Below are 8962 nucleotides of genomic sequence, written 5' to 3'. Positions count from 1 at the left end.
TGGGTGGGCAACATTAGAATTGTTCTACGCAAGAGGAGAAGTGGTAAAAATGTGCAATGTATTTCCTAGAAGAAAGAAATGTAAGTGAATCCTGACTTGAAATGTGAAAATTAATGAAATAAATGAGAATTTGAATAGAGAATGAAACTTTCCACTGGTAGGGGGATGTTAGATTCATGGAGATGTACAACATAGAAACTGACCTTTCAGTCCAGCTCCTTCATGCTAACCATGATATCCTGCATAAATCTAGTCCCATTTGCCAGCATTTGGCCCATATCCTTCTAAACCTTTCCCATTCATTTACCCATCCAGATGAGTATTTTAATAGTTGTAATTGTACCAGCCTCCACCACTTGTTCTGGCAGCTCATTCCATACATGCACCACCCTCTGCGAGAAAACATTGCCCCTCAGGTCCCTTTTAAATCTTTCCCCCCTCACCTTAAACCTATGCCCTCTAGCTTTGGACTCTTCCACCCTAGAGAAAATATCTTTTCTATTCACCCAATCCATGATTTTGTAAACCTCTAGCCTAAACCTCCAATGCTCCAGGGAAAATAGTCCCAGCCTATTCAATTCCTCCCTGTACCTCAAACCCTCCATCCCTGGCAACATCCTTGTCAATCTTTTCAGAACCCTTTCAAGTTTCATAGCATCCTTCCTATAACTGGGGGACCAGAATTGCACACAGTATTCCAGAAGTGGCCTAACCAATGTCCCGTACAGCTGCAACATGACCTGCCAACTCCTATACTAAATGCACTGACCAATGAAGTTAAAAATCACAGAACACCAGGTTATAGTCCAACAGGTTTATTTGGAAGCACCAGCTTTCGGAGCGCCACTTCTTCATCAGATGTTTCATAACACTCCCCAGGACCCTACTATTAAGTGTATATGTCCTGCCCTGATTTGCCTTTCCAAAATGCAGTGCCTCACATTTATCTAAATTACATTCTATCTGCCATTCCTTACTCCATTGGCCCATCTGACCAGGATCCTGCTGTTTAGAACTCAAGGCAATCAACACAGAGTAATCTCAGAAAAACTATATTCACCAAAAGGCAACGATTGAATTTCTCTCTACCCCAAAAAGGCATTGATCTAGAATCAAATGAAAATTTTAAAAGAAAAGCAGATTCTCATGTGGAAACTACAGGTAAAAAAAAATGGAGAAAGTAGAGTTTCGTAGCTTTCTGGAACTTCGTAGGTATTAGGATGACAATCAGCACTTGTTGGTATATGTAACACACTCCTGGTTTGATTTTACTGTCAATGCCTTTGAATTTTAAAGGCTACTGAGATAAAATTCTGTACATTGTCTGTGGTTAGTATATAACGTTGGCATCTACCTGACATAGTGAAAAATTGCTCAGGCATGCCCTGTCCACAAAACACAGGAACAAAAATCAATTTACTCTCAATCATCAGCAAAGTGATGGAAGAGGTCACTGACAGTGCTATCAATTGGCACTTATATAACAATCACCTGATTGGCAATGCTCAGTTCTGATATTGTCATGTCCATTCAGTTCCAGATCTCATTTCAGCTGTGGTCCAAGCATGTATAAAAGAACTGATTTCCAAAGATGGGGATTGAAACACTGCCCTTGACAAAAAGGTGGCATTTGACTCAGAGGGACATCAATAAACCCTATTAAGAGACAGTCGGAAAAATATCCATTGGTTAGACTCATACCTAGCTCAAAGGAATATCTGTTGTTGGAGGCCAATCATCTCAGCTTCAGGACATCTCTACAGGAGCTCCTCAGGATCAGGTCCTGGGTCCAACCATGTTCAGCTGCTTCATCAATAATCCTCCCTCCTTCATAATGTTAGAAGTGGGGATGTCAATGATGATTCCACAACGTTTAACAGCATTCACATCTCTTGAAACGCTGAGCCAGCCTGTGCCTGTATACAACAAGACCTGGACAATATCCAAGGAGAAAGTGAGGTCTGCTGATGCTGGAGATCAGAGCTGAAAATGTGTTGCTGGAAAAGCTCAGCAGGTCAGGCAGTATCCAAGGAACAGGAGATTCGACGTTTCGGGCATAAGCCCTTCTTCAGGAATATCCAGGCTTGTGATGATAGCAGTTATAATACTCGTGCCACACATGTGTCAGACAATGATTATCTCCAACAAGAGAGAATCAAGATATCTCTGCTTGACACTCAACAGCAATACCACTGCTGAATCCATCAGTATCAACATCCCGAGGGTTATCATCAATTAAAAACTGATCCAATAGCCATGTAAATAATGTTTCCACAAAAGCAGATCAGAGGTTGGGAATTGTGTGACATGTATCTCACCTCTTGCCTCCCCATGCCAGTTTACAATTGACAGGCACACATCAGGTGTTTAAAGTAACATTGTATTCAATTGACTGGATGAGCTTGACTCAAAAACCACACTAGGGCATCATTCAGGGTAAAGCAGTCCATTTGATCAATATCCTAAACAACACATCATGCAATCACTCTCTTTACCACTAATACAGAGTGACAGCAGTATGTACCATCTACAAGATGTAGTATTGCAACTCATTAAGCTCCCTTTGATAAGAACTTATAATCCATGATATCAACTGCTGAGAAGGATCAGGGCACCAAATGCATGAGAACACCACAACAACAAGTTCCCCTCCAAGTCACACATCATCCTGAGCTGGAAATACGTTGAGATTCCTTCAGCATTGTCGGGTCAAAAACCTTGTACATCATTCCTAGGAACACTGTACCTCCTATATCTGCTGGACTGCAGTGTTTCAAGAAATTAGTGTTGAGCAACAAGAGCTGGCCTTCCATGAAATTCAGACCTTATGAAGGAATTAGATATATCCTTATGTTGTTAAGACAGTCGGTTGAATGGGGAGACTGCCAATCATCTCTGAATGCTAGGTAACCAGGATAGGGTGATGCACAACCTGGAGTTCTGCTTGTTTATCTTTGGGTATCAAGGATTATAATTATGATTCTTTGTCTGAAATGATCAAGGATGATGACTGGGGCTTTGGTGAGGGCAAATGGTACATGGATAGGCAAAGGCTTAATGCATATAAAGAGGCTTTTCTTGAATTAGAGTGTTGTTATGTTCCAAGGGGCTCCATGTGACATTGTGACATCAATAAAGGTAATAAATAGCTTTCAGTTAAAGAAAAAACATTTTATTTCTTTGTCAAAGTTGACCTTTATTTTTATTAGAATTAGAAAAGGCTGTTTCCAAGCCAATTCGCTGCTCCCTGGAAACCCAGAGAGGGCAAGATATTATACAGTTTTCTTTGACTGATACATACCCATGTGTGAAGATCTGGAATATAAAGAGGAGAAAGGCGATTTTACATAATATTTTTGATGTAGAATGATGTTCAAATAATTAATTTCCTTCGGGAGCATCTCATCCACAGAAATAAAATCAAAGTTATAAAGAATTAGAAGGAACTGATTTATATTTTCCCATGTCTACTGCCCTGAGTCCTTTTAATTAACTGGTAAGCACTGATGACTTACTTAAGGCACTGTTGACACCTTACTTAAAGGACATACTGAGCCAAACCATGCAAGAAAACCACTGGCATCAGTAGATCTACAAAGCTCAAATTAACTTATGATGGAAATCAGAGATGTAAGAGAACACCATGACTCTTGTCATATATTCACTACTTTGTCCTAACACAAATTCCTTTCTGAAGGCAGCAAAAAATATAAGGTGGGAGACAAAAGGGAGACCCATGGAAATAGTTTACATCAAATTTTGTGAGGGGTTTGGAGCCCTAGAATGCCTCAAGCAACAGAAGTCCATGATATATTTAACAGAATGCTTATAAAACCAATCATAAGCCCTACAAGAAAAAGTATGATTTTACAATATCGTAAATCAAACACTTAGCAGATGAGAAAATTTCATTAGCACCTTCCTGCTCAGTGATGTTAAGGATCAACTGATTCACACATTTTTGCTCCTCTTCTGATAACTGGCTCATAAATTAATAGTCATTCACTTCTTTACCATTGCAAAAAAAAATTGAATTAAATGCTGGGTCTCAAACTCCACTGCATATTTCCTAAGTTTGCAGGCACATTTCCCTACTATTTGAAGACACAGAGATGCTGTTTCAAATTCTTATTAGCCTCTCCCCATCATTAACCTTGATGCTGATTATTTTTCCCTTACCCATTAGTCTTGAATTTGAATTATTCTCTTGCCTTTTGCAGCTAATGTTCTTTCCAAATGGAGAATTTCATTTACAATTCCTCAGGTACTGAAGCAGTCCATATTCAAATGAAGCAAGATCCAGACAATATCCAGATTTGGGCAGATAAGTAGCAAGACAAATGCCAAGAAATGGCTATCCACAACCCCTTGACATTTAATGGCATTACCATTGTCAAAATGCCCACTATCAACATTCTGGGAACTGCCAGTGACCAGATATTAAACTGGACTCACCATAAAAATGATACAAGAGCAGGTAAGATGTTGGAATCCTGCAGCAAGTAACTTAACTCCTACTTCTCCAAAACTTGTTGACCATCTATAAGGCCCATGTCAGGAGTACTCCCTACTTGCCTAGATGATTGCAACTCCAACAATACTCAAGAAGCTTGACACCATCCAGGAGAAAACAACCTGCTTAATTAGTAGCATGTCACTTCCGCATGTGCCATCTGCAACTTGCTTAGTGACAAGTTATCAAAGCTCTGAGGAAAGGGTCTTCCAAACCCACAACCATTGCCATCTAGAAGGACAAGGGCAGCACATAAATGGGAACACCAAAACCAGCCAGCACCCCTCCAAGCTACTCACAATTCTAAGCATCAAATATATTTCCATTCCTTCAACATGGTTGGGTCAAAATGCTAAGACTCCCTCCCTACAGCACCTTACAGCACAGATACTACAATGGTTCAAGAAGGCAGCTTACCCATGCCATCTCAAGGGCAATGTGGGGTAGATAATAAATGCTGGTTTAAACAGCAATGCCAACATTCCATGAATGAATAATAAAATAAAGCCTGTTAAATAACTTTAGAATTTTAGACATTTTGATGAGGCACATCTCATTTTTCTCAACTCTAATAGATAAGAGGCCTTCACTCCAGGAATCAGTTGGATGAATCTTCTCTTTCAATTGAATATAGTTTTAGGATGTTTATGGGGTATTTAAGATGATTAAGCGAATTGATAAGGAAGTTTGAAAGAAACAATATCTCTAGTGGTGCAGAGCAAAGTATTGTAACCTTAATATGAGAGATCTGACATCAGAGCTAATCTCTGGAATCGTTTCTTCACACGAACCATCACAGAAATGTGGAACATTCTTCTCCAAGAAGCTGGATTTTTTGCTATTTGAATATTTTGCAAGTGGAATAAGTAGGGTTTTTTTGGCAAGGATGTAGGATATGGAATTGAAGCATATACATGGGGTTAAGATATGGGTTAATTGTGAGTTAATTGAAGCATGTACAAGGGGTTAAGATATGGGTTAACTGTGATTTGATTGAAGCATGTACATGGGATTTAAGATATGGGTTAACTGTCATTTAATTGGGTGGAACAGATCTCAGGATATTGTTCTCATGACCTCAGACTTTGCTCCCCTATGGGAAAAAATATCTTGTGCATTGTTCCTTGCCAGAAAGTTTCACTATGTTGTGAGAGCCTCGATTAACGTTTTACTCTGCTTCTGTTGCAATTAAAGTTCTCACATCAAGAGCAGGAGTTTGTAAAATCAAGAATTTAACATTTAAAAACCAAAATAAAAAAATCAAATATGTAGCATTATATAAAATACTGCAGTCTCATAAAAATGGAGCAGATCTTATTTTGAACGTGAATCCTTCCAGACTTGATTTAAGAGTAATAGTAACAGCTCAAGAAGATTGATTCTATTTGCTGCCGCAATGATTAATTGCAAACAGAATTTAATCTGAAAATATCTTTCAAGGTTTTTCCTAGTCTTCCATTTTTTTATTGGACCTATGATGTAATGATAAATGCAATGCCTCCACAGATTCAGTCAATCCCTAAATCTAATCAATACTAGCCCCCAAAGATTCATTACCCTTTTATTCCCAAGAACAGGACATGGAAGGGAAAATGCAGACTGAATCAGGAGGTTGGATGAACTGTCAGATTGATTGTGACCATCTACATAAATTTCCAGATGGCATAAATCTTATAGAAAGAGCTAATTTTAGTTTTGCTTTAGTTATACCTATTCAGGATGGCAAAATTTCATTTCTTATTTAGTTTTATTCAATCGTTTCTTTTTTTTTTAGCTTTTCTAGTCCTTTCTCTCTAATGAGAATTTGATTCTTCATGCAGTTCCCAGAAAATGCTGCTTAAGCAGAGGTTAGACTTTAAGTTAAATATTCCAACTTCTTTCCCATTTTCTGTCTGATGTACTCTTCAAATCAAACTCCCCAATGGGAATGCATGATCATTGAATATACGCTTTACGTTGAATATTTTGGCAGCATGACTCTTAAATCTTTCTTTCTCTACAACTCAAATTTTAAATAGTTGTGCTCAGCTATATAAATAGTAACTGTAATGTAAATGTTTGAATTGGAAAGAAATCAAAACATCTTTAGATATTAAACTTTAATAATCATTAACATGGTTTTGAATTTACCTGGTACTGGGAGACAGCCATCACCGAAAGAAATATCGTCCACAGCAAGCACTTCATTAGGTTGACTAGAGGCAAAAATATTGCCCTGAAATATGACCTGTGCAGATACACAGCAAATGTAAAGTGAGAAAGTTTTACACCTGCAAAATCAAAGACATTCTAAACACAAAACATATATATGCACAATAAAAATACTTTGTAAAACTGTATCAGCATGTTAAAAGTCACTCCTGAATGAGGATGTAACCTTTGTTGTTTTCATCAATAAACCCTGCTGATTTTGAACTTGAATTCCAATTTCTGAGTCAATGAGTTATGACCAAGTTATGATTCAGCTCCTCAGTTACAGGTTTTCACTGAAATCATGACCCCTAAGTTGAGCTGTAGCTTGAATTAGCCGAACTCAGATTTCTACAATACAAATTTTTTTTAAAATAGAAAGCTAAGGCAGATGAGTGCATGGCTGAAAAGATGGTGTGGAAGGGAGGGCTATAGATTCTAGGCACCCAGAGACTGGCTTTACAGAAGATGGCACTATCCAAATCAGGCAGATTGCACCTGAACAGAGCAGGAACTGAGTTCCTGATGGGGCAATTTACTCGTGCTTTTAAAAGAGTTTTAAATTAACTCAACATGGATGTCAGAACTAAGAGAGAATTTTAGTGGAGAATACCAGGGTGCACAAAATGCTTGAAGAGATGGATAGTTCTAGAACAGAGAAAAAAAGTCAACTGATGAAGTTGGAGTAAGGGCAAACATGATAAAATCTATATTGGGGTTATTAAGGATTTATCTGAATGCTTGGTGAGTAGTAAAAAAGATTTGGGAGTTACAGGCACAGATTGCCATGCAAAGTTTAATGTAGTAATAACAGAGGCTTAGCTCATGGAGGGGCAGGATTTTGTGTTATATATTCCCAGGTACAAGGTGTTCGGAAAAGATCAGAAAAGAAGGGGAGGGTGGCAGTATTAAGGGCAACGTTAGTTAAGGATACCATTGTAGTCCCAGACAAAGAGGCTTTACCAAAGGATTCTAGGGCAGAATCAACTTGACTAAAGCTAAAGAACAAAAAAGGCTAAAATTACATTGCCCAGTGTAGACTGTAGACCACCAACTGGAGGGAAGGAAATCGAGGAGCAAATCTGAAGGGAAATTCACAGAGACATGCCAATGTTATAGCATGGACATAATTATGGGTTTTAACTGCCCGAATGTAGACTGGGACAGTGCTTGGCGAACCATTCCCAAATTGTGTTCAGGCAAACTTCCACCAATGGTATGTGTTCAGTCCAAATAGAAAGGGTGCACTGTTGGACCTTTTTGTGAAAATCTGGTAGGCAATGTGCACTGATTCTCACAGGGGGAGCATTTAGCAGACAGGGAAATTTGGGATGATGACAGAAAACGATAGTGAACAATCCAAAGTAAAAGCAATTAAACTGGGAAAGAGACCACTTTAATCAGGTAAGCTCAGGACCAAATCAATTTAGGATGGGGGCAGGGAACTAGAGAGTTCTCCTGAGAGAGAGGAAGCCTGAAATAGAAGTTTCAAAAATTGTGAGCAGTCTGGAGAGACCAGGTAGGGATAAACTGTTCTGGCTCATTAAAGGATTAAGAATGAAAGGGCACAGGTTTAAAGTGATTAGCAAATCTAACACATAGGATGTGAGCAAAAGCTTTTCACACAAAGGATTGCCTGGTGCTGCGATGGAGGTAAATAAATTGAGACATTCAAGAGAACACAGGAAAATGATTTGAATGGGAATGATGTGCAAGGGTTTTGCTAGAAAGCAGATGAATGGCATTAAATCATAATGCTTGTTGGAGAGTCAATGCAAGCACAATGGTCTGAATGGTTTCCTGTGCACTGTAACAATTCTGTGATTCTATAACTCTGTGGTTGTGTGATATAAATTAAAGGTAAGCAAAATAGAGTTAAAATACAGATCATCCACAATCCATTAGAATAGTACAACAGGAGTGAGTAGCTGAATGACCTATTCCTCCACCAATGTTCTTCTGTGCTTTCAAATTACTTGTCTCCAAAGTTAGTTTGGATTAGTCACAATTACTTCCAGCAAATACAAATAGGTGCAATCGCATTGTCTTGACCACCTGCCACAAACTCCATACCCTTGCCATTGGTCCCATCCTTCAGCCTTCGTCTCAGGCTCAGCATTAACTAAACAGTTTGCACATTCAGCACTCTCTTCAATCATTAAATAAGCAACTGACTCTGCATCTTTTCCATCACAAATGCTATCTATTTCTACCTGCACGTGCACCCCTACTTTAACCTATTGGCGACCAGAACACTCA

Source organism: Hemiscyllium ocellatum, chromosome 5 (genome assembly GCF_020745735.1).
Source record: "Hemiscyllium ocellatum isolate sHemOce1 chromosome 5, sHemOce1.pat.X.cur, whole genome shotgun sequence".
NCBI lineage: Eukaryota > Metazoa > Chordata > Chondrichthyes > Orectolobiformes > Hemiscylliidae > Hemiscyllium > Hemiscyllium ocellatum.
This window is presented reverse-complemented; position numbering follows the sequence as displayed.